The sequence below is a fragment of the Natrix helvetica genome (assembly GCF_964273705.1).
Source record: "Natrix helvetica genome assembly, chromosome: 2".
Taxonomy (NCBI): Eukaryota; Metazoa; Chordata; class Lepidosauria; order Squamata; family Natricidae; genus Natrix; species Natrix helvetica.
In genome coordinates this window covers 188,999,832-189,025,059 of record NC_138552.1, presented here as the reverse complement: position 1 = coordinate 189,025,059, position 25,228 = coordinate 188,999,832, and the positions used below count along the sequence as shown (strand labels likewise).

Here is a 25,228-nt window from a genome sequence, read left to right as displayed (position 1 = left end):
CAATTATCATTCAATAGTACAATTATCTAATAATTCAGAAATGTCACAAACAGTTTAGAAACATCCCTTGCTTCAGATTTATAGGTTTGATCCAGATCTCTGTCACAAATAAGATAGCTAACCAAAATATAAGAAAATAATTGTGATAAGTATTGGTAGTAATTATTACTTCAACATTGCTAATTCTCTGACTTCAAAGCAACACACTTTATAATGAATTCTTAAAAATTATAGAAGACCTGTAAATGTTTTATAAAATATAATGAAGCAACTGGGGACATAAATAAGAAACACGAAGAATTCTGGGAAAGTGATATTTAGAAAATGAATGAGTAATCTGCTTCAGTTCCTGTCTAAACAAACAAGATAATTGGTATTTCTGAGGCAGGATGATGAAATAATGTGAAATAAAATTGGAGGAGCTCTTTCAAATTAAAAAGGAGGCAGTGAAGAATTCATAAGAGATGTCAGGAAAGGCAATGTTGCAGTCATACTACCATTCCAGAAAATACTATTAAGATGAAGCAGCTTCTGTAGAGAGTCCGTGTGAGGCTACAGGGCATGTTTCTTTAAAAATTGTAAAAATGCTGAAAAAACTCCAATGGCATGGTTCTTTTTAAAAAGTAAATTGAATTTTGTGAAGGAGAAAGAAAAACTCTTTAAGAAGATTTGTATTCTCCACCAGATTGACTTTTACATTGGCATTCATTGGGATCTATGGGGGAGGGGAAAATTAACATCTATACTTGTGTGATATTTTATGTGTGTGATCTTTTATTTGATCTCCTTCCTTTTCCATTCAGGAATAGAAATGGCTCTTCCATTTATGCTTGGGTCAAACTGGAACTCACTATGAATATATATTTGAAAAAGAAACTTGCATTTTAACTACACATGATGTTCATATAAATGTGAAAGAAAACAGTGTAATTTCAGCCTCTAGAAAGCCCCATCATCCATATTATGTCATTTTACTACAGTGCACCTACAACCTCATATCTATATCACTCAAAGTTTTTCTTCTATTTCTTTTTGCCATGTCTATAAGCAGCTTACTATGGTTGAGCATGAAATAGAAAAACTGTTTGGGGAGGGGAGGAATTTGGAATTTGAAATAAAGCAGCTCAGTTTGGTAGATTTGTTGAACGTCCTAAGCAGTGGTGGGTTCCGAATCCCGTTGCAACTGGTACCGTGCAATGGGGCCCGACATCCTCCACATGAACGCATGCAGCGCACACATGCGCAGCTTACGCAGGCATCCTTACCTCCTGCGACGCTCCACGATGCCTCCGCAATGCTCCAGCTGCTCGGCGAGCGTTGCACAAGCGGCGTATGCTCCATGTGTGTGTGCGGAAGCCCCGAAGAGCTCAAATACAGGTAAGGATGACTGGTGAGTGGGTGGGCTCTCCGGAGCACTGTACCGGAATGGTATCTGGTACTCCCGGCAGGGACCGGTATGCCCGTAACAGGGTGTACTGGTCGTAACCCACCACTGGTCCTAAGAGTTCTCTGGTCAGATGAAAGTCAAAATTCCATGAGTGTTCTGTATTCTGAGAAAATAAAAGTTGAAAATTCTGTACTCTGGCAAAAAGAAAAAGCTGAAATGATTTGTTATATATTTGTCCTGTGGCTTAAAAAACTGTATCCATTGCATATCAGTACTGAGCACTATATACCATCCACATCTTGGTAAATTTTACAAGGTTTTTTTTTTTTTAAGCCTTTACAAATTACCAAAGCAAAAAGAAGAACTAGCCATGAAATAATTGTTTTGCAGTATAAAAGTGGCCACAGAGGTGACTACAGCAAGGAGACCATTGCATAGGCCTTTTTTATTTTTGAGTTCGCTAATTTGCCTCTTTACCTTACAGAACACAATATTTGCATTTCCTATCTGAAAGCTGAATAGAATAGCAATAGCATTTAGACTTGTATACCACTTTACAGTGCTTTACAGTCCTCTCCAAGCGGTTTACAGAGTCATCATATTGTCCCCAACAATCTGGGTCCTCATTTTACCCACCTCAGAAGGATGGAAGGCTGAGCCTGGTAAGATTTGAACTGCCAAATTACAGGCAGCTGGCAGGCAGCAGAAGTAGCCTGCAGTACTGCACTCTAACCACTGCACTGCCGTGGCTCAGAATAACAGTGTAAGTAATGCATAGGATTTCACAGTTCACGTTTTTGCATCTGACCCCATTATTCCACTTAATCGCAGTCAATGGCAATAAATATGGTAGCACTGTTTATTTTTCATTGGCTGCATGGTTTGGATGGATTTTAAAAAAAGAACACCATAAGCGGATTGTGGAATGTCAAAACACTTGAAAAAATGTTGAACAAAGTTTGGAACAGATTGCTTTGTTTCATGCATGGGATAAAACCTGAAACATTCACAAAACATTCAAAGCAGCTATTTTCATCCTGAAATACTTAGCAAAATTAGGGGGGGGGGGAGTCAAAATGTTGACAAAATGGTATAAGATGGAGAGCCGGTTAGGGGTAGTAGTAAAGTCACCTGGCTAGAAACCAGGAGACAGTGAGTTCTTGCTCCAGGTGAACCACACCAGGTCAATTGTTCACTCTCATCCCTAGGAAAGTAGCAATAGCAAACCATTTCTGAAATCTTCCCAAGAAAACTGCATTTTCTTGCACTAACCCATGCAGTTTCCAAGACTCAAAAGGGTTAAAGGCACACCCAAAGAAGGAAGGCACACCTCACTTTGAGAGCTGATGTTACTACATCAAACTTCATAGAAGCAGAGATAGTTAACCATATTCTTTAAATTTCATCTGGTCAACCTGTTATGATATCACATGGCTCCATGCTGCATCCTTCAAATGTATCCTTTTCCATGATATTCTTTTTTCAGTGTCTTGTCTGAGGTGAAGCATATAATTGAAATGTACAACTGTACTGTGACAAATTTAATCATATGATAGAATTATTTCAGAGCAGGAAATTGAAGCAAGTTGGAGGTTTTTTTCGGCTGATCAGCTAATCAGGACAGATGTGACAGGCTAGCTATGACAGCACAGATAATTTCATAGACTGGATATTAACAATTTGAGAACGTGGATGACAAGAGCCAACATTCATAATGCCACTGTAAGGCTGCTCGTCCTTAGGAATTCCCAGTGCAGTCTTTTTGACTCCACCTAGTATAAAAACTAAGAAGCTGAATACAAGGACAGTCTGCTACATGTAAATTACTCATCTCTCATCTGTCCTGATAGAAGTTTGTTGTGCAAACTGCAATATTTATTTCTTTATTCCTTTAAATTAGATCTATACCTTTTTCATTTTTTTGAAATAGCCCAGACTGGATTGTCTCTGATTAGGTATAACATGCTATAGTCATTTAAGACATAATATATCTATCTTTCAGCATAGTGTGTCTGTGCATGTTTGTTTGTTGGATTTATTCAGGCCAACCCAACTCCAAGAAGACTCAAAAGCACATTAAAAACACATTAAAACAACATTATGTGTTTTGCAAATGTATATACTCTCTTGTTTTTAATTGAAGAAGCTTCTTCCATGTTGAATAACTTTTCATCCAACAACATAACCTAGCATATTTATGCTTACCCTAAAGTAATTACTTCATTTTTAACACACACATCAAGCCACACACTTCTTACAGTGCAGTAATCTATTAACTTTGAACAACTTGCAGTTTCTTTTTTTTATGTCCTTATGAAATAGCTAATCATCCTCCCATATAAAATCTAGTTCTAATTTTTCTGTTAATGCCCGAAGCAACAAGTCATCTAATATTAGGATCTAGATTGGATGCCATAAAGCTGACAAGATAAGAGTATTTCTTCCTGTTTATTTGCCAGTAAGCAGTATCTCTACTCAGTTATTTCTATGTAATTGTAGGAGCTTTCACTTGCTTTAATTTTATGTATGGACCTCAAGCAACGTAATTTGTATATTTGTATTGTTTAGTATATGGTTTATATCACTTAGAATCTCTGTCATCTCTCTCATCAACCCCCCCCCCTCTGTTTTTATCAGGATGAACAACTGGTTCTTTATATAGTTATGAATATAATTGCAGATTAGAACTTCTTCTGTATCTTAGCAGTTAGCTGTCTCTTGATTTAATATTTGAGAGCAAAGCTAAATTTTGAAAGAGCTAGGTGCTTGTGCTCCAATCATAACACTGGTTCTGCTTGTTTTCATCACACTAGATGCCAATTAAGTTACTGATTTCATAATTATAATTTAGCACATTAGAATAGATAATAAACGTTGTCTCACCAAAGCTAAATAATTATTGTATAGAAACACAGTGCTTTTTTCTGTTGATGTATTAAATCAGAAGTTTACAAATGTATTATTCTGGATTTTTTTAAAAAAAAAAACATTGTAGCAATTTGTTTTATGTTTCCTACCTCTTACAGAATTCTTTTTGAATCAGAATATTGGATTTTTTTTTTAAAAAAAACTATTTTTGACTCTGCCTTCTCAACTGCACAAAGTCTATGCATTCACTAGGAGATAAATGCTTTTGTCAGTTACTTCCTGCTTCAAAAGAGTGGGGCATGGTCCTATAACTTTACTGCTAATAAATGATCATTAACCATTTCCTCTTTATAAATACCTAAATATAATTAGTACTGTGTTCTCAAATTAGTGAGATGTTTGCTTTAATATGTAGTCAATTAAGATTCCAGAGATGCCGTGAACTGTGAATATTTGCAACCCAGAGTGAAAATGATTCAGAGAAAGGGATTGGATTTTATGGAAGAAAGACACAATGGAAATAGTTAATGGGAAAGGGAAATGAAGGACAAAATATTAATGCTTTAGGAAATAGCATTCAATGGGGCAAGGGCATTTCAGTAGCAGAATAGTAATTACCGTAATAATCCCTAGGAACTATTAGTGAAATCTAGAATACACAACCATTTTTAGGAAAATGCCCTGTAAAATGAAAAATTCACAAAAGTGACTGAATTAGTGATTGGGTTTTTGATACGTATGATGGGATACTTGTTAGTTCCACTAAGTAGATCAGACTAGGAAATCAATTACTAAAGAAAGCTAAAGCTTTGTTGAAACCCCCTCAAATCTGATAGTGCTATACCTCCTCTCCATTCTGTAAATGAGACCTGAATTCAGGTAGCTCAATGGTGTTCCTGTATAGGACAAGCAGAGATTTTCAGGGAGAAGCAATGTTCAATCAACTTTCTCACATCCATAATTTTTTCAATAATCAGTGATGAGCAAAACATTTGACTTCGCACAAGTATAAAATCATACTGTAATTCCCAAACGTCGTTCTTTGTCTGACTTCCAACCAGAATTCTTCCAGACAGATACTCTGGCATGCATAATAAACTTGATCCTCTTTAGTTTTTGCATTCTTTCTATCTATATAGGATTAGAAGCATTCTTCCAATAGCCCAGCACAGATACTGTCTTCATATGTGTGTGAACAAGCTGCTTGGCCATTCCATAACTGGCTGTGGAATGGCCATGCTACTCCTTTAAATTGCATACTTTAAAATTTCCCCAGTTCCTCTGTCTACACTTTCAGCCTTACCATGTTTTGATATTGTCACAGCATTTATTTGCCTAAAATCTGAAGAACTAGGCACGATGGAAATAAATTTATTATTTTCTTTTCATTCTCTTTTTGAGGAGAGGAGACTAATCTTTGTAGCATTTGGTTTCCTTATCATGTCACAATCATTCAATTACAAAATATTCCCTCTGAGGTGTCCTCATTTTCATTTTTCTAAAGATGCATTATTAAAAAAAAATTGGTCTATCTCACATTTAGTATCATTTATTACTGCTATATCATTAACTAATTCTTGTATTCATCTATCATAAATAATCAAACATGCTTTTTATTCTTTATTCTCTGTGTATAGGCAGTCAAAACAAAGCGGTCGTTTTTTGAGCTGATGTTCACCAGTCACCATTCTCCTTCCCTCTTTTATCATCTCTCTCTCTCTCTCTCACCCCCCCTCTCTCCCTCTCTCCCTTCCCTCCCCCCTCTATCTCATCCCATTCCTACCCAGCTCTTCATTCAACTGTTCATCTAATGGAACAGTTTTCCCCTTGGATCTCATTAATTCAAAATGTTGCATCATTTCCCCCAAACCTTATTAACATTGACTGGAGTGTAACACACAGCAATCATCAAACTATAGATTTTTACTTTCATATACACTTGCAACAACCTAAATGATAGTGGCTCACACTTTCTGACATACATTTTAGCCTTTTTAGTTATTTCCTCACATGCATTCATCACCTCCATTCCATAAGATCAGAGTCGTACATTCCTCAAATATTAGGATGCAGTTCTTAAGGTAGACATTTTCTTATCAAGGTGGACAGTTTTGACTGAATTATCCTACCTATCAGCTTTAATGTAGTAGTAGTTATTTATGTAGTGTGAGCTAAAAATATTCTTGAGAAGAGGTGGAGGGTTGTTGTTTTTTTTGTAAAAAAAGATCTATCTACTTTTTATTTAGCTTGGTTTGCCTCTTAAATACTAAATTCAAGATTTCTCTGGAAGGAAACATTTAAGAAAAGCCTCTTTCGTAAAGCACAGATAATATTCTAAATATAACGACAGCCTTTTCAGAAGAGGAGATGATAAATGCATATGGAAAATCATACTTTTTTTAAAAAAATGAGCTTGTATTTCAGCAGCAACTCATTTTCACCTAATCACCATCCCCATTTTTAAACTAAAGGGAAGAGAAACTAAGCTAAATTTCTGTAGCCAAGCTCTGAAAGCAATGAAATGAAGCATTTAGAAAAGGAAAGCTGCTTATCCCTTAATTACTTCTCTCCCTGGTTCCTAGTTTGGCATTTCAAATGCATGGGTACCAGAAGGATGTTGCTGAGTTGAAAGATATTCCTAGAATCTGAGACCAATTGAAGAAATTCTGCAATTTTTTCAGAAGATTCAAAAAATACGAACTAGTTAATTTAGCAGACTTACCCTGGATGCTATCTGCTACTAATAGTTTCTGTAGCTTCTAATAGAAAAACTCCAAAAGAGAAACTCAAAAGCAGACTCTGTCTGCCTTTATTCATTATAGCATTGTTGAGAAAGATTATAGGGACAGCAGAGAGAGAAAAAATGAATTCTCTGTGCCTCACTTTAATTTAAAAAATTATAAGGTACCTAAGCATGCATAACAAGTAACATAACAAGTAATGGAGTGAGCTCCTGTTACTTGTCCCAGCTTCTGCCAACCTAGCAGTTCGAAAGCATGTAAAATGCAAGTAGAAAAAATAGGAATCACCTTTGGTGAAAAGGTAATACCATTCCGTGCACCTTTGGCATTTAGTCATGCCGGCCACATGACCATGGAGACGTCTTCGGACAGCACTGGCTCTTTGGCTTTGAAACAGAGATGAGCAGCATCCCCTAGAGTCGGGAAAGACTAGCACATATGTGCGAGGGGAAACTTTACTTTTTGCCTTTAAGCATGCATTAGGAATGATATAAGCCTTTCTCAGGGGAGAAATCAGCACAGCTAAAGGCAACTCAAAAAAGACATTTTAGAACAGTGATTCCCAATCAAAGCAACTCCCAGATATGTATCCTTCAACCTCCACAGTTCACAGCAACAGCCTACTAGCTGGGGACCCTGGGAATTAATTTCCACACATTTGGAAGTTGCAAAGCTTGGGAAATATTGTTCTGTGGCATATTGAGAATCTGTGAAACAAATTATAGAGCTCTGGTTGCATTTCCCCTAGCAAAAAGCCCCTCCCACAAATAAGGCTCAGTGATAGAAGTCAAACATTCAATAAAACCCCAATTTTTAAAATGGACTGAAGGGAAACTGAGAAATTGTAATTCATTTAGCTTAAAGTATATTATGGAGAAATTGGTAGAAACAATAATCAAATATTCATCTAGAGCTACAACGTTTCTGAAGGAAAATCTGCATGAATTCCATGAAAGTAAGATTTGCCTTGCCGATCTTCTGGTGAGGAAATTTAGGAGATTAATTAGCAATAGAGATTTTTCACAATGGAAAAAAATAAGAACTCTCTAAAGGATCTTAGTTAGGGCTAGTGCTTTTTCACCTTAATTTGTGCTTTTTCAGTTTATTACTAAATTATCTGGATCTAGTGCTAAGTAGAAAGCAGTCTAAATTTGCAGATGATACCAGATCATTCACATGGTAAAAAAAGAATTCTGAACAGAACAAAATAGCTTTACTTGGCCAAGTGTGATTACACACATAAGATATTTGTCTGTGGTGCATAAACTCTCAGTACACATGCAAACAACAAAGTAACATAATTATAATAATGATATCAGTAAGAGAAGGTAGTAGAAAAGATGAGAAGGATAATGGTGAATGGTCAACTGAATGTATTTCTGGTGGATAGGTCTATGGATGTACCAATCCAATGTGCTACAGCTTTGAAAAATACAAATACTGGAGAGCAAACATTGCAATGCCTTTATTGAAATTTTTGGATTCAGGAAAATTATTACATGGGTCACCCCATATGGGAAGAAATAGTACAACTCCAAAAGTATAGAAAAGGATAAAGGATAAAATCAGAGGTCTTGAATGTTTGTTTTATGAAAAAGGTCTAGATCATTTTGGATCTAGATGAGCAAAAAGGCAACTAACATGATCAAGTTTTGTATAATCATGTACAACATGGAGAAAGTAGGTAGAGATGTACCTAGGGTAGGATATGGTAGTGGAAATGGTGGTGGGAATAGTGGAAATGCTGCAGTAATATCTGACAATGACCTTGTTACCTACAGATGATCATCTTCTGCTTTTTCTCTTTTGAAAAAGATACATTGAAATCATCATTTAAGGATACTCGTAATGTTGGTGTTGGCATCATAGTTTCATTGTTGGAGCAGTGGTGTCAATGAAGGCATCAAAACAGGAAAGATAGTAAGCTCCATCCTTTAAAACATGTGCCAGTATTATGCACATGCAATATATAAAGAAACAGGTCTTAATTAAGATGTTAGAATTGCCATCTTGCTTGTTTTGACACTCTCTGCAGATGCCACTGGGTCAGAAATTCTATCATGGATTGGTCTTCAATCCTATAGCTGCTGAACATTGATTCAAAGGGACATTTTAGCCATGTATTTAATACTCATATCCAATTTGGATTTAATAACCCTAAATGCAATAAACTTTCTGCATTCACTTAAAGCAGCATTACAAAAACAATAACAGTAAAATTTTACAGAGTTACTAGTTGAATATGGGTTGAATGTCATCATAAATTGGATATTTTCTTTCAAACTTCCCCACCACCATCAGAACTTTCTCTATTTAAGCATGATCATGTTGTGGTGAAGGGTTTAATTCAGTGCTGGGTTACGGTTGGAACGGCCCTGGTATGCATGGCACACACATGTGTCATGTTTGCCTGCGACACTTCCACAAGTGTCCGTGATGCTTCAGCTGCTCGGCAGAGCGCTGTGCAGGTGCCATACGTGCCATGCACGTGTGCGGAAGTGCCAAAAGCTTAAAGCACAGGTAAGGAGCTCGGGCAGGTGGTTGGGCCCTCCGGAGCATCGTACCGGAATGGTACCCGGTGCTCTGGGCAGGATCCAGCACCCCCATACTGAGGCATACCGCCTGCAACCCACCTCTGGTTTACTTGTAGAAACACTTAATATAAAATCGCTAATATAATATCATTCACAATTCTTTTCACAAAGATGCAATTGGATGCTAAATCAGAGCATTTACAATATCTGTAACTCAGATATACAGTCATTATTGTTCTGGATGTATGTAATTGCATTACTCAAAATTACCTTTTTCCTCTTATTTTCTACAGCCTTAAGAAGTCAGAACACAATTGAGAAGAAGTGTCTATGTACCTTTCCTGTTTCTGGACACCTTTTTATCACATGGTCCTTTACATAAATGCTGAAGACTTTTAAGCACTGAAGACCAGCAGACATAAATTTTGCCTTGAATATTCGTGATCAAAACTAGATGTATCAGATCCTTTGGATGAGCAAAAGGATAAAAAGGTTAGTGATACTCTGAAAGCATACAGTTTCAATATTTTGTATTTCTGCATATAACTTGCCTATGCTTTCATTTATTATGTGATATAATATTTTCTGAGTTACAGAAAGGACAACGTAGCAGAATTTGTTTTTCTTATTCTGGGGTATTTGTGGAGGTGCATTTCCTGCTGTAAATGCATCAGTAATTTATTTTTATTTGATCTGCTTCTTTCAAAGCAAAGACTGGGCATATTTTATAGGGGATTCTGGTTCACACTTAGGGAATAAAAATAGCTAATGCTCATACTGAATGTGAGCGTTTGATGATAGATTAGGAATTGCAGAATTTTGGGTTGGAAATTAATTACCAAAGAGGAAAAATGGATGCAGTATCAACAGTTAATGATTGGATCTCCCAGTGGTTTTTTGAATATCAATGTGGAAAAATATATTGGGATCTGGCATTAACTATAAAGGATTTAACCTGTTACATATTCCATCTTATTCCTCTGATAAATATTTCATCGTATAAAATTGATCTTAAACATCAGAAAGAAAGAAATTGGTGATTGATTACATGGTAGATTACCATGACTATTGCTACATCTACAGGAAAAAAGCTCTATTTCAGAAACATACTTTTACTCCTCACCCATCCATCTTTTGCTACTCTCTTGACAAAGTACTCAAGTTCAAGATATTCAACCCAATCTTTGAGTTTTTACATCATAAATAATATTACCTTAATATGTTTATTTAGATATTTAATATGTATTTATATTACATATATGTGAAATCTATAAAAATGTCTTTGCCTTGCCTTGCCTTGCCTTGCCTTGCCTTGCCTTGCCTTGCCTTGCCCTGCCCTGCCCTGCCCTGCCCTGCCCTGCCCTGCCCTGCCCTGCCCTGCCCTGCCCTGCCCTGCCCTGCCCTGCCCTGCCCTCCAATCTCTCCTCTTCCAGGGGTGGGTTCCAGAAGGCACTACTGCCGGTTCACTCATGTGCACACTTGAGGCTCACTTTGCACAGTGCACAGTGTAATTAAAATTGTTCTGCGCATGTGTAGAACTGAAAAACAAGATGGCAGCGCCTACGGCTCCACCCGGGGAACTGGTTCAGGGGCGTATCAGGCCTGGGTCACTGCTGGTTCTAGCGACCCAGGCTGTCAAACCATTATCAGTTCGGCTGAACCGGTCCGAACCAGGAGGAACCCACCACTGTCCCCTTCCCTCCCCTCTTCTCTCATTTTGTGCTGCTGTGTTCTGGCAGACTCTGAGCAGCATACAACAATCAGAAAAGAGATTTAAAATACCATAAAATTTCAGCCATATAAACAAGCAGGGGGAAAATCAGTAATAAGATCATCCACCAGGCTGGATTAGATTCTGATTTAATGAGAAGAAACTTGTGCTCAGAAAGAGAAAAAAAACAATTAAAGCAGCCTGCTGTCTTTGCAGTACATTTATCTTATGGAATTCAGGTTTTTCCTGGTCCCTCCCTCCCTTCCTCTCTCTCTCTCTTTCAATATTCTGTTTCCAGTCATTCTTTTCTTATAGCTTTTTACATCTTCCTTTATGCTGCCTCTATTTTTCCATTGAAAGTGAGTATTTCAAGCACAAACAAGATGTTGTCGTGATGCTAAGTGTCTCCATTGCATACAAAATTGTTTATGTTCAAGATTCAGTTACCTACAAAAGCTTATTTATCTGGTTTTTAAAAATTGCATTTGCACTTCCATTTTTTCCTGCATTGGAGCCTGTATTGTATAGTGACAATGCTGAATCGATATCTATCTATCTATCTATCTATCTATCTATCTATCTATCTATCTATCATCTATCTATCATCTATCTATCATATATCTCTATCATCTGTCAATAAATCCTAAGTCAAATTTGATTAACTTCTATGTATACCAACCTGACTAACAGAAGGAAGGTAAGAATTAAACAGTGATAAGCCTATATATCAGTATATTGCAAATAGTTTTATAAATTATCCTTTTGTCCATAAGAATTAAACTTTGTGTTGTTTATAGTTCTTTTTAACTTTTAAAAGTTCATGTTTTGGGGTTTTAATAGCAATTAAATGGAAACGCAAAGCAAATGTGACCATACCTTTTTTGATGGATCTGCTTCTGTTTAAAATAGTGTATAATTCTTACAATGGGAAATTGGGTTATCAGGATCAGCAGAGATGAAGTAGCAAATAGAGGGAAAGGCATTAGATGAAAATATGGAGGTTTCATAATGAAATATAATCTTCTAAACTGGGTGCTCAGGAAAGCAGTGGTGTGGTAGCAGAGCCATACTTAGTTTATACATATTCATTTATTGGTCTTTGTGCAAACATTTTTGTTTACATCTTGAAATATTTTTTCATGTTACAAGACATGCAAATTGTGCAGGAGTTATTCATGCATTTTGCATACTGCTTTGTTTTATTTAAATTGTGTGGGGAATCACAAAAAGAAAAAAAAGTACTGAAAACTGATAATACACTAACACATTTTGTCAGGCAAAATACCATGGCCCCACCCTCCCCGTTTCTACGGCAGTCGATAGTAAGTAAGCGAAGCAGAGGCTGACATCCGGCCCTCCTTCAGAAAAGGACATCATCCCTAAGGAAATAGGAAACAAAAGAAAACAATAATAACAACCAACAGCATTATTGAAATTAAGGCTTATTGGGATATTTGGCGTAGAACTTCTGTAAGAGTTTGCGAGCCCTGACATGGGATTTGTCCACCCCTTCAGCCTGGGAAGGGGGAAAATGTTTCCAGGACACCAAATATTGGATGCATCCTCTAAGTTTCCTGGAATCTAAGATTTCTTTAATTTCAAAATGTTGCTCTCCTTCAATAAGAAGAGGAACAGGGGGTGAGGGTTGAGGCAGACGAAAGGAAGACGTGTGCTCTGGTTTCAGCAAGTTCACATGAAAAACGGGATAAATCCTCTGAAGGGTTTCCAGCAACTCCAATTTTACTGATACCAGGTTTATGATTTTCACAATGGGAAACGGACACATATATTTCGGACCCAGCTTCTTCAACTTCTGGGTGGTTTGTAGAAATTTAGTGGACAAAAGCACCCTATCCCCAACTTGGTACTCTTTAGGCTTAGCCCTTTTTTTATCTCCCTGTTTTTTGTGAGTATGGTGAGCCACGTCTAAGGCTTTGCGAGTCTTCGGCCAAAACTGTTGAAGTTGATTACTCCACGCGGACAAGGATAAAATTTGAGGTTTCTCTTGAGGCAATTCAGGAATTGGTACAAAATCCTGGACAAACACAACTTTAAAAGGGGTCATTCCGGTACTGCTATGTACTGAATTACTGCATGTGGCAAAAGTTCTGCCCAATTATCCTGTTGATAATTGATAAAACACTGAAGGTACTGCTCCAGAACTGAGTTAGCCCGTTCACATGCCCCATTAGTCTGTGGACGGTGGGCGGAGCTTAGTCCCTAGGCAGAACCAATCAATTTCAGGAACTCTTTCCAAAAGTGGGAGATGAATTGGACCCCCCTGTCTGAAATAATGCGTTCAGGCACTCCATGTAATCTATACACATGTAAAATAAACAATTTAGCTAATGACTTTGCTGATGGGATCTTGGAACAAGGCACAAAATGGACCTGTTTGGAGAACAGATCGGTGATTACCTAAATGACGGTATCTCCAAGGCCTTCTGGTAACTCGACAATAAAATCCATCGATATCTCCTTCCACGGGGCCCCAGGACGGGCCACACTTTGAAGGAGACCTTGGGAATTCCCCTGTGGTCTTTTTCCGGCTGCACAGACAGGAAACTGGCTATGTAGAACTCAATGTCTTTTTTCAGGGAAGGCCACCAAAATTGGCTCTTAATCAAATGCAAAGTTTTTACAAATCCAAAAAGACCCATCATTCTCGAGTCATGGGCCCGTTGAAGGACAACAGTTTTAGGCTGGCAGGAACATACAGTTTAGATCCCACCCAAGCCAGTCCATCTTTCATGGTGCATTCATCAGAATGTTTTTTGAACCAGTCATCGGACTCAAGGCCTTTCTTAAGTTTGTCCATCAGGTCTGTGGTCACATCTAAGTCCACTGGGCCCTGGTTCCTAGTAACCATTGGGGCAGCTAGGTTCTTAGCCGGGATGACTGGATGAACCACAGTTGGTCTGGTGCTGTTGTATTGGGGAAGCCTGGACAAAGCATCAGCCATAAAGTTCTTCCCTCCTGGGATGTATTTTAGGGTAAAGTTGAAACAGTTGAAATGCTGTGCGCAGCACACTTGTTTAGGTGATAGCTTACGCGGGGTCTTCAATGCTTCCAGGTTTTTATGATCAGTCCATACTTCAAAAGGGTGTTTTTCCCCCTCCAGGAAATGTCACCAGGTCATCAAGGCCCACCTGACAGCAAAAGCTTCCTTTTCCCATATGGCCCATCTTCTTTCTGTTTCTGTAAGCTTACATGACGTGTAAGCACAAGGTTGCAATTTGCCTTCTGCATTTGTTTGGAGCAATACTGTCCCCACTGCCATGTCACTGGCATCAGCTTAAACCATGAATGGTGCATCCATGTCTGGGTGTTTCAAAACAGGCTCAGCAGCGAACAATCACTTCAATTTCTCGAAAGCTGCTTGACATTCCATAGTCCAATTCAGAGGCTTACCCGGTCTAGGTTTAAACTCTCCCTTTGATTTTAGGAGATTTGTAATAGGCAGTGCAATGCTCACAAACGAGGGGATAAATTGGCAATAGAAATTTGCAAATCCCAAAAAACTTTGTAGTTGCTTGCAGGTGTAAGGGGGTGCTGACTCAGTGACAGCCCGGACTTTTGCCAGTCCATCTCGATGCCTTTGTGGGGGATACGGTATCCCAAATAATCGATCCTCTCCTGGTGAAATTCACACTTAGACAATTTGGCATAAAGTTCAGCGGCCCAGAGTTTTTTGAGAACCGAGCGTACCAAAGTTCATCATGTATTTCCGTGTAGATAAGGATGTCGTCAAGGTAAACCAACACCCCCTTGTACAGGTGCTCATGCAAGACTTCATTTATTAATTGCATGAAGACTGCTGGCACCCCCTGAAGTCCAAACAGGTGTACTCTAAACTGGAAACATCCCAAAGGGCAGTTGAAAGCAGTTTTTCCACTCATCTCCCTCCTTTATTCTGACTCTGTAGTATGCTTCCCTTAGGTCCAACTTCGTGAAAATTTTCCCTTTACCCAACTGGGCTAACATGTTCTTCATGAGTGGCAGAGGGTACACATTTTCAATGCAGATAGCGTTTAGATTTTTATAGTTCATGCATAAATGAAAGGAACCATCTTTCTTTTCCCTGAACAATACGGATGCGGCCACCCATTGTCTCACCGATTGTATGAACTTCCTTTTAAAATTTTTGTCAATGAACTTTCATAATTCCTCCATCTCACATGGGGTCATCGAATAAATCTGAGGCTTAGGGAGTTTTTCTCCTGGGAGGATTTCAATGCTGCAATCAGTGGCGCGGTGGGGGTTTGTTTGTCGTAAGCTCTTTCACTGAAAACTTCCCTGAAGTCCCAATATTTTGGGGGGGATTTTCTCTTCTCCTTCAATCTTTTCTTGCACCACAGCAGCTAGGCTCGTTTCAGCATTGGCTAGGTGGGACATCCTCCCCTTCCCCTCAGGGGGTTTAGCAGAATGAATGCGCAACCACCCTTTCCTCCAGTTCACGTAAGTGTTCCATTTCCGTAGCCACGGTAATCCAAGTATGAGGGGCATCCCAGATGCCACAATGAAACTCAAGGTTTCTTGATGATCCCCCATCCACATTTCTATTGGTTCAGTTACAAAATGGGCAGGGGCTCCCCTAGCCACTGAGCCGTCCAATTGGCAAAAGGCAATGGGCACTTTCAAAGTCCTCAGACTTAAACCCATTTTCTCCACCACTTCTGGGCTAATTACGCAACGTGTGTAGCTGTAGATTTGGGCTTGCTTGCAGACCATCCCTTTCCTCCCCTCGGTGCTCCTTGGGGGGGGGATTCTTGACTTTATCGCTGCCTCCTTGGTATCTATTTCCGGCTAGGTCAATTTCCACATCTGCTGCCATCTCATAGCAGTGTTGCAGGTTGTGTGGGAGCCCTCTATTCACACAGCTCTGGTATATGTCTTCGTTCAGACCATCCATAAAACTGTTCATTAGAGCCTCCTTGGACCAAACTCACATATGCACAGACAACTCATGAAACTCTTGGATGTAAGCCACTGGACTTCTTCCCTGAGAAAGAGCATCTTGGTTCTCGCCTTTCGCTCAGCTAGGGGGTCATCAAAGCACTTCCTCAGGGTAGCCATAAACACATTGTAATCCCTCAGCAGAGGGGGAGTCATCATTATGCAAAGCAACCATCCAGGCTGCTGCTTTGTTCTCCAATGCCATAATAACAGCAGGTCTTACTTTGGCTTCCTCATTAGGGAAATGCTCTCCAAACTGTTGCATGTAATTCCAGACCTGGACCAGGAAAAATCCCAGCTGTTTGGGGTCTCCTCCAAATTTCACATCAAGGGGAGGAACTTTTGGCATTCAGTGTCTGCGGGGAGGCCCTCCCCCCTGGAGGGGCCCCTCCCCCCCAGGAGGCTGCTGCTGTGGCTGTGGCTCTTCCATCCCAGTCACCTCCGCTGTCTAACCCCAGGGTGCCTCTCCCAGTTAGGCAGGTCTTCCGCCCATCTCTTTTCTTGATCAGCAAAGTCCACTTCCCTCTCAGCATGGCTCTCATGGAAATGGTGTTTCTCCCATGCCTCTTGTAAAAGTTTCAAAGCATGGGTCATCATGAGGTCCTCTTGTTCGGCTTCCTGCCAGGCAGCCTCAGGTCATCGGCATCGGCTGGTGGTAACTCCGGCAGCAATCTCCTCAGGATCACTCCTCTGCCCCACTCCCAATGACCATTTGGGATGGACAGCTCTTTCCTCCAAGTCCAGTTCAGCCATCTGTTCTGTTTCCAAAGGGCATGAGGATCCGGTAGCGCCCATGTTGTCCTCCTGGTCACTGCCTGGATTGGACATTTCTGTGGAGGGTTTTTGTTTTAAGTGCACTCCCCTCGGAAGGTATTAGCTCCAGGATGAGCATGAAGGCAGATCTTGCTTTATGTCAGGTGCCTCCCTCAATAACCAAGAAAGAAAACTCCTAACTCCATTGTTTGTGGAATTATAATACTTTTATTGGTTATGAAAAGATAGCAGCAAATGTAAAGCAAGATCTGAGCCAGAAAGGCGCGAACAAATACATATCAAATGATAACCCAGCCCCCTCCCTCCAATGACCCCACCCCAGTATCCAATCTGCAACTCCCTTAGGTGTCAAGTGGGGTGCATCCTCAAAAGGCATCATCATGTTGATATGCAGGATGGTTGGCCTTGACCAAGTCCAAACACCAGCCACCAGCATGCGCAGAAGATGGTGAAAAGAAAACTCTCTTTTCCACATCACTCCTGTACCTTTTATTCCCATCCCAAATACTATGCCCCCACCCACCCCGTTTCTATGGCAGCCGATAGTAAGTAAGTGAAGCAGAGGCTGACACATTTAGGTAACCGAGAACAGTGAACATATGTTGATTATATAGTTACTAAAAAGCAGCCTTGGCCTTGAAGATCTGCTATTAAAGCTATGATCAGATAAATGAAATATAGGTCTTCATGGTATCTGTTTTTTACTCTAGTCTATTACGTAGCACTGACAGATGATCTCTGATTTATTTCAGAGTTTAATTCTTTCATCCTGATCATTTGGGTATTGGAACATCTTCAGTTTACTCTTTTTATAGTCAGGATCATCTGATTCAGTACCAGAAGAACTGTGGTCCTTTTCTCTAATATTACTTTGACCGTTTCTCTGAAAGAAGAGTATGAGAAACAAAAGCAAGTTTAGTGTGGTGTTTTCTGATTATCTCTGCACGTGTGTGTGTGTGTGTGTGTGTGAAGCACTGCACCACACATCTGCAAAGACAGCTGGAAGAAGCTCGCAAAAGCAGCTGGAAAAGATGTGGCTGTTTTATTGATTGGAAGATAAGTGCTTCAAATGCACTCTGGAGCTTTGCATAGACATTTTTTTAGAAGGATTTGCACAATTTTGAGAACAGTAGAGAATGCCTCTGTTAATTGTTGTCCAAAGCATTTGCCAACGGATGTAAGAAAAACTCAGCTCTCTTACCAATTTTTTTAAAAAATGTCTTTTTAAAAGTAGAGGTGAAGAAAGCACATCCTCAATTCAGTTTTTAATTTGGTTGTGTGAACATCTCAGGTATATTGGAAAGACTCGACGCTGAACGGGAGTCAATTGGATTGGGAGTTGAGAGTAAGTTCTGTTATTGAATTGGCACCCATAGGATTACTAAACACACATTTATTATCAGTCATTGAACCACCTCCGCTGAAAAAGCACTGTGTAATGAATGGTCTGAGACATCTGATAGTGGGATTTGAACTTGCAGTGAAACACAGGCCATTTAACTTATTGGTTATACAGTTTAACATACTTCTACTTATATCTCTTCTACCATATAAAATCACTGCTTCTGTTTATACTTCATGAGCACTGAAAACTTCATCTCTGCTTTTTAAGGATGCTATTAATTTTTATAAGAGAGCGGACAATGTGGACTAGAGATTAAAAGCTAAGACTAGGAAATGTTTTGTTGGAAAGCCTGTTGAATTGAATATGTATCACCTTTCTTTTCTAGTGTTTCCTATGTTGGGGGAGGAGTCCTGCTAGAAATGCACTTTGAAAACATCAAGTGTGAAATAACAATCATTTATTTTAAAAGTTTGCATACATGCCTGTAAGGTTGGACTGATTAAAAAAGCAGAAGTCAAGTTAACTATAATCTCTACTTTTGTTGTAAAGCACCACATATATCCCTGAGCACTGGGTGTTATGTAGAACTCATGGAGCAAATCACTTGACAATACTACAAAAGATAGCATTATAGCTGAGTTATACGGAGATACACATTTAAATCATATATCTGAAACAGATGTTTACTAGTTGTACCACATTTTACATAAATCTGTATGATTGCGGGAACCCTTTATATATGTAGTGTACACACACACACACACACACAAAATTGGCCTAGTTAAGTTTATTTTTTTCTGACATCTAAACTTTTCTTTCCATCCTGTAGCAAGACATCCTTTAAATACAGTATGATAAGCCACCTAAGAAGATAAACAATGTATACACAATGAGAATCCTGAACATTTTTAATATTTTTTTTATAATGAGAAAAGAGTAATACACAAGTAAGGTATAGGTAAAGGATCCCTTGCACATATGTGCTAGTCATTTCTGGTTCTAGGGGGTGGTGCTCATCTCCGTTTCAAAGCCGAAGAGCCAGCGCTGTCTGAAGACGTCTCCATGGTGATGTGGCTGGCATGACTAAACGCAGAAGGCGCACGGAGCGCTGTTACCTTCCCACCAAAGTGGTCCCTATTTTTCTACTTGCATTTTTACGTGCTTTTGAACTGCTAGGCTGGCAGAAGCTGGGACAAATAATGAGAGCTCACTCCTTTATGCGGCACTAGGGATTTCAGCCGCTGAATACACAAGTATGTTATCAATAAAAGGCAGAAATAAAGATACTTTTGTGTTCAGTTCAAATCTTCCTGATTGCATAGAAATAATCATGTAATTTTCAAGGACATAACTATGTAGCTTTCTCAGCAGAGGTATAGACATATCCTAAGGCTGTAAGGTACACAGAAGTCAAAACTCACATCCCTAAGAAAGCAGCATTAAATTATATCTGTAACTCTGCCAAGAAAGCTACATAATCATAAGGTAATCAATTATAAAGACATAATTTGATAAGGCTTTCTCTTTACTTTATCTTATAGCCTTGGGATCCCATAGTGATCTCCTATTCAAAGACTAACTAGGAACAACCATTATTAACTTCTGATCCCAATCAATATCTTGCCCCATCTGCATTGTGTCTTGTATAGAAAAGAGATCTGAATATTTGCTTCCTAGGATCTGCAATGAATTCAAATAGTCTATATATATTCTTTGGTTAAATGAGAGCTGTCATTACAACAATTTACATCATAATAGCCACTTTAAAAATCCTCAAAATTGTAGTGTGTAAAACAGTCTACCTTGAGAGGTATGGAGGTTCTTATCAAATAACATAAAGTTTATTTGGCAACCTTGGGCACAGAAATAAAACCAATTGAACAAATGAATAGAAAAGTGATTGTGGGGCAAGGATGTTTTTGGTGATCTGAAGCCTTTGGTGATCTATGTATGACAGAGGAAAGCTGTCACTGATCTCAAAGGGCCATTTCTGAATAAAGAAATTAGAAATATTGGATTAAACTGGTTAAATTGGAATTGATTAGGAGATTAAATACTGTGGATCAAATAAAGACCAACACTAAACACTGACACATTTCTATTTGTTTTGTCAACAATGGTGCTACATTCTTTTCCTATTGCTAAAATTGCTTAAGTGTTTTTCTTCTAATTGAAATAGCTTTTTTTTGTACTAATTTTATTAAATTTACAATTAAAAAGTAAAAAATACAAACTTTAAAAATAAATGGGAAATGCAGAGGAAAAAACAGCAAAGGGAGAAAAAATAAGAATGTAGTAAAGGAAAAGAAAAGTAGTATAGTATATAAAGAAATGATTTCCCCTTCATCACAACAAGTATAAACAATTTTAGTAACATCACTTCTTTTAAAATGTAACAAAGGATCTTCTATGTCATGTCTTATCTATAAACAAATTCTTAAAGCCTCATCATTTCTGGCCTGGTCAGTAAAAGTCTATTAAGTTACCAGACATAACAACATAACTATAGAATTCTTTGTTGGCCAAAAGTGATTGGACACACAAGGAATTTGTCTTTGGTGCATGTGCTCTCGGTGTACATAAGGAGAATTTTAATCTTGATCAAATAAACCAGCCTTGTATTACTTCTTTTTATTTTTTAATATTCTTTATTTTTAGTCCTTTCAAATAATGTGCTAGAATTTGATTTTTTTAAAAAAAAGTGCAAAACTTGTGGATCCAAAGATTCCTAATAGCTAAAAAGCAATTAACAATTTCCAAAAGTGTTTAGAAAAAGAAGTACACCAATGCAGTATTCATAAATGTGCTGAATGTGGTTTGAAGGAAGATGGCTTTCCCGTTTTTCCCAGAGCACTAAACACACTGGAGATCACTGTTTTGCAGTCTCTTTACGTGGACCAACTGTCTGGAACACTTGTGGATTATGTCAAGACCTCTCTTTGTCCAGAGAGGAATTATCAAAGAGTCTGTCTGCTCACTGCTTCTTTATTCAGCTTGATCTTCAGCTCTTTTTTTACTAGCGCCGATTCAGTCCACCATTTTTTCCCCAGAACTATAGAAGTAAATTTCTCTATAGCCGACACAGACACTGTCCAATTTTATCATCATGCTTGAATAACTTGCTATACAGCATACTGAATGCACACCAAGTATGACACCTTATAGAGATTGCCATTCCATGTTCTGAATTTTGAGCTATAGGGACAAAAATTTAGCAATTGGGCCAGCATGTTTCATTTGTACATTTACATGCATAATTCCCCTTTCATAAGGAACTCTGGGAAGTTGGAATAATCTTCTAAATACAAAAGAGAAAATATTTCTCAGTAGGTCATTTATCCGCACTAGTTTTCTTTTAATGTGGTGGAATCAAGTCATTTTCAGTATCTCACCAGGAGATATATTTGGCCAATCTTGGCTGTACTTAGAAGCCAAGCAAGACAATATATAATTAGAATTTGAAATGACCCAGGCAATTATAGACCCATTAGTCTTCTGAGCGTTATTAGTAAACTATATGCCAAACACCTAAACTATAAACTTCAGGATTGGTAATTTCAGGGGGGATAATCAAAGATGAACAAGCCGGTTTTAGAGAAGGAAGATCTACGGTGCATCATATCTTGGTACTCCACCATTTAGTACAAAAATACACATATAAAAAAAATCCTCTCTTTTTGTGGCCTTCCTTGATTTTAAGCAGGCCTTTGATTTGATATCCAGGATCACCCTCTGGGAGAAATTAAAATGCACCACTATCGATAAATGCCGCCTCTTCCTCATACAAAAATTGTATGCCAATTCCACCTCGAAAGTGAGGTGCAATCCCCAAGGGAATTTAACCGCCCCAGGAAGGGTACAAAAAGGGGTACGGCAGGGTTGCATCCTGTCCCCCTCCCTCTTCAACTTCTATATTAATCCCCTGATCGATCTCTTACAGAACCCTGATTTCCATCCTCCTAACCTAGCACAATGCAAACTTCCAATTCTCTTATATGCTGCTGCTGCTATTATTTCACAAACCCCTGTAGGACTGAAGAGAGCAATTAGGGCAACACTCAGCTATTGCAGGCAAAACAAGCTGGTCCTTAACTTTGATAAATCAAAAATTTTAGTTTTTGCTAAAAGACCTAACCAATACCCCTGGAAAATAGAAGGACATAGTTTGGAACAGGTTAGAACATATAGATACCTTGGGGTGGTTTTCCACTCGCTAGGGACATGGAAGGCACACCTGGATCACACATTGCAAGCAGCCAATAGGTCCTCAAATGCAATTAAACACTTCTTTTGCACAGGTGGAGGTCAGTTAGTACCTGCTGTCTTAAAACTTTTCGAGGCCAAAACATTGGCACAAATTCTATATGGGACACAAACAGGAATTCTTGCAAAGAAAGACTTGCTAGAAACCATATAAACCAAATTCCTGCGAGCCATCTTAGCTGCACCCAAAGGAACTCCAAATGCCCAGTTAAGAATTGAGATAGGCATGCCTCAAATTCAGGTAAGAGCTTGGAAGATGATGATTATTTATTGGCTTAAAATGCATTTCTTTCCTGAGGGACTGTCCCCACTAGTGTTGACTGACAACTTCCCCTCGCCCTGGAAATAGGCAATTGATCACAAGCTGGGCTCATATGGGCTGTCACCGGTATTCTTAATGTCTCTAGGCTTTGATCAAGCATAGCAAGTAGTAATCAATAGAATGAAGGACATGGAGCTCCAAGAAGAACTAAATAGGTTGCCTCTCCACAGTAGGGACAGAATCCAGCAGGGTGTGTGGGAATCGGCAAAATATCTAAATGACCTGATCTTCCCAAAACAAAGAATAGCTTTCTTCAGAGCCAGATATAACATTTTTCCTTCAGCACTCCTCCAGGGCAGGTATAAGAGAACACCAATAGAAGAACGGGTTTGCATATGTGGTAAAGGAGAAGTGGAAGATAATTCACATGTTCTATTACATTGTGAGCTATACAGAGTTTGTAGGTCTGCACATATTCTCCCCTTATTAGATTGCCAGGGAGGGCAGTCAATTTTTATGTAGGCTTTCTCCTCCAGGACACAAACCCGGCTACCACATATGCAGCGGCAAAGTTCTGTGTTGCTGCAATGTCCACAAGAAAAAAAATTGGTTACAGAAGTATAGTTGTCATCTTGTACCAATTATTTGGATATGTCTCTAACAATTTCTGGACCATAGTATTTACTCCCATACTTATCGGCTTGTCACCCAGGTAAACCAGGGAGTGACCTGAACAATTTGAGAACGTGTATGTTATTGTCCACTTTTAATGTCACTACTTTTTAATTATATTTTAATGTCACTACTTTTTAACATATTGTAAAAAGGAATGTGTATTGCTGGTCTTTGACCGTAATAAAGATTTATACTTATACTAGAATTTGAATGGGAGATCTTTAATGAATATTAGGATCATAGACTAGAATGGGAAGTTGAAAAAAGTATCCTAGAACAGGGGTGTCCAAACTTGGGAACTTTAAGACTTGTGGACTTCAACTCCCAGAATTCCTCAGCCAGCCATGCTGGCTGGGGAATTCTGGGAGTTGAAGTCCACAAGTCTTAAAGTTCCCAAGTTTGGACACCCCTGTCCTAGAAGAAGGCAGTGAAAACCTTTGTCTTTTGCCTAGGAAATAATGACAGCCATAGTATTCTCTGTAAAGGATACTTACATTATATAACTACAGAGGGTATTCTACTGGTTTGGACCCGTTTGCCTGAACCACTAGTGGAAATCAAGGGTGGCCCTGCCCATCCATCCCATCTCTATGGCATCCCATTTAGGCCCTTTTTTCACCAAAAGTGCCTGCTCATTCACATTTGTGAACTAGTAGGGAAGGTAAGTGTATACCACCACTGTTTAACTCTCTCATTCAGTAGAATGGATACTTGCTTTGACAAATATTAGACTCAAAGATTCAACTTTAACAAGCTTTATACATTGATTCAAGTACACAAGGACATTGGGTATGTTTTCCCCCTTAGATTAGGCAGTGTTATGTTGGGTTGTCTCAAATATGGCAGCAAAAGAGTTGTGGCAGCCTTTTTAATCAATCATTTGGCCACATTCTTGTTGCAGTTTTCTCCTGGACTCAACACAGGCGCTCGGTTTTATTTGTTAACCTAGCAGAACATTATTTATTAATGAGTTCTTCATGCTTTATTAAGTCTAATGTCAAAATACCTCTGTGGGACTGTAGTCATGTTCTGTCTGTTAAAAGCCTACTCAAGGAAATGAAAAATTACACAGTAAAGCTGCATCCGGTAGATATCAGTTCAATTACTTTTGATCCTGGCAGATGATGTTTCTGAGTAGTTTTGAAAGAGCTACATCAGATAATATAAGCTGTCTGAAATGAAAGAATTCTGCACTCTCAAATATGCATAATTAGGAAGGCTTAGAAACTTAACAAAGCCATTCTGGTCCCAAATGCTGAGTGGTATATTCAGCGCTTGAGAACTGACAAGTTTGGTAAGGCAATACAATGCTTGCCTAGTTTCATTTATTTTTTCCTTATTCACATCTTTTATGCTGGGAAGCAAACCTTTATTTCAGAACATTAAAATGCTGGAGTTTTTCAACACTCCAGGGATTAACTGCAGGTTGTTGTTTTTTTATTTGATGCAATTAATTTTGTTTAGGAACCAAATTTTGGAGTTCATTAATTTTTCCTACTTCTTTCCTTGCTTTCTCAATAGCATTATACTTGAATATCATTTCTATAGTATTGTCATGCAAATTAAATTTATTTTAGGGACTGTTATTCTGAACTTCTTCCAGTTCTGCTTATGGTTTTCAATATTGACTGAGTAGACTATATTTAAACAGAGAGAAAAAGAGGGAGGGGGGGAGGGAGAGATAGAAAGAGAGGGAGAGAGAGCGAGAGAGA

General features: G+C 38.7%; 1 protein-coding gene across 6 annotated transcripts in view; it reads left to right on the top strand.

Annotated features, from left to right (window-relative positions):
- Positions 1-25,228, top strand: part of HS3ST5 (heparan sulfate-glucosamine 3-sulfotransferase 5) — a 204,727-nt gene that overhangs the window by 64,705 nt on the left and 114,794 nt on the right. For 5 of the 6 annotated variants that reach the window (XR_014174667.1, XM_081944610.1, XM_081944613.1 and 2 more), the window contains exon 2: positions 9,824-10,022. The exons of the other annotated variant lie outside the window; for it this stretch is intronic. The gene's annotated coding sequence lies outside the window, so the exon portion shown is untranslated. The remainder of the gene's footprint in view (positions 1-9,823; positions 10,023-25,228) is intronic. 6 annotated transcript variants of the gene reach the window in all.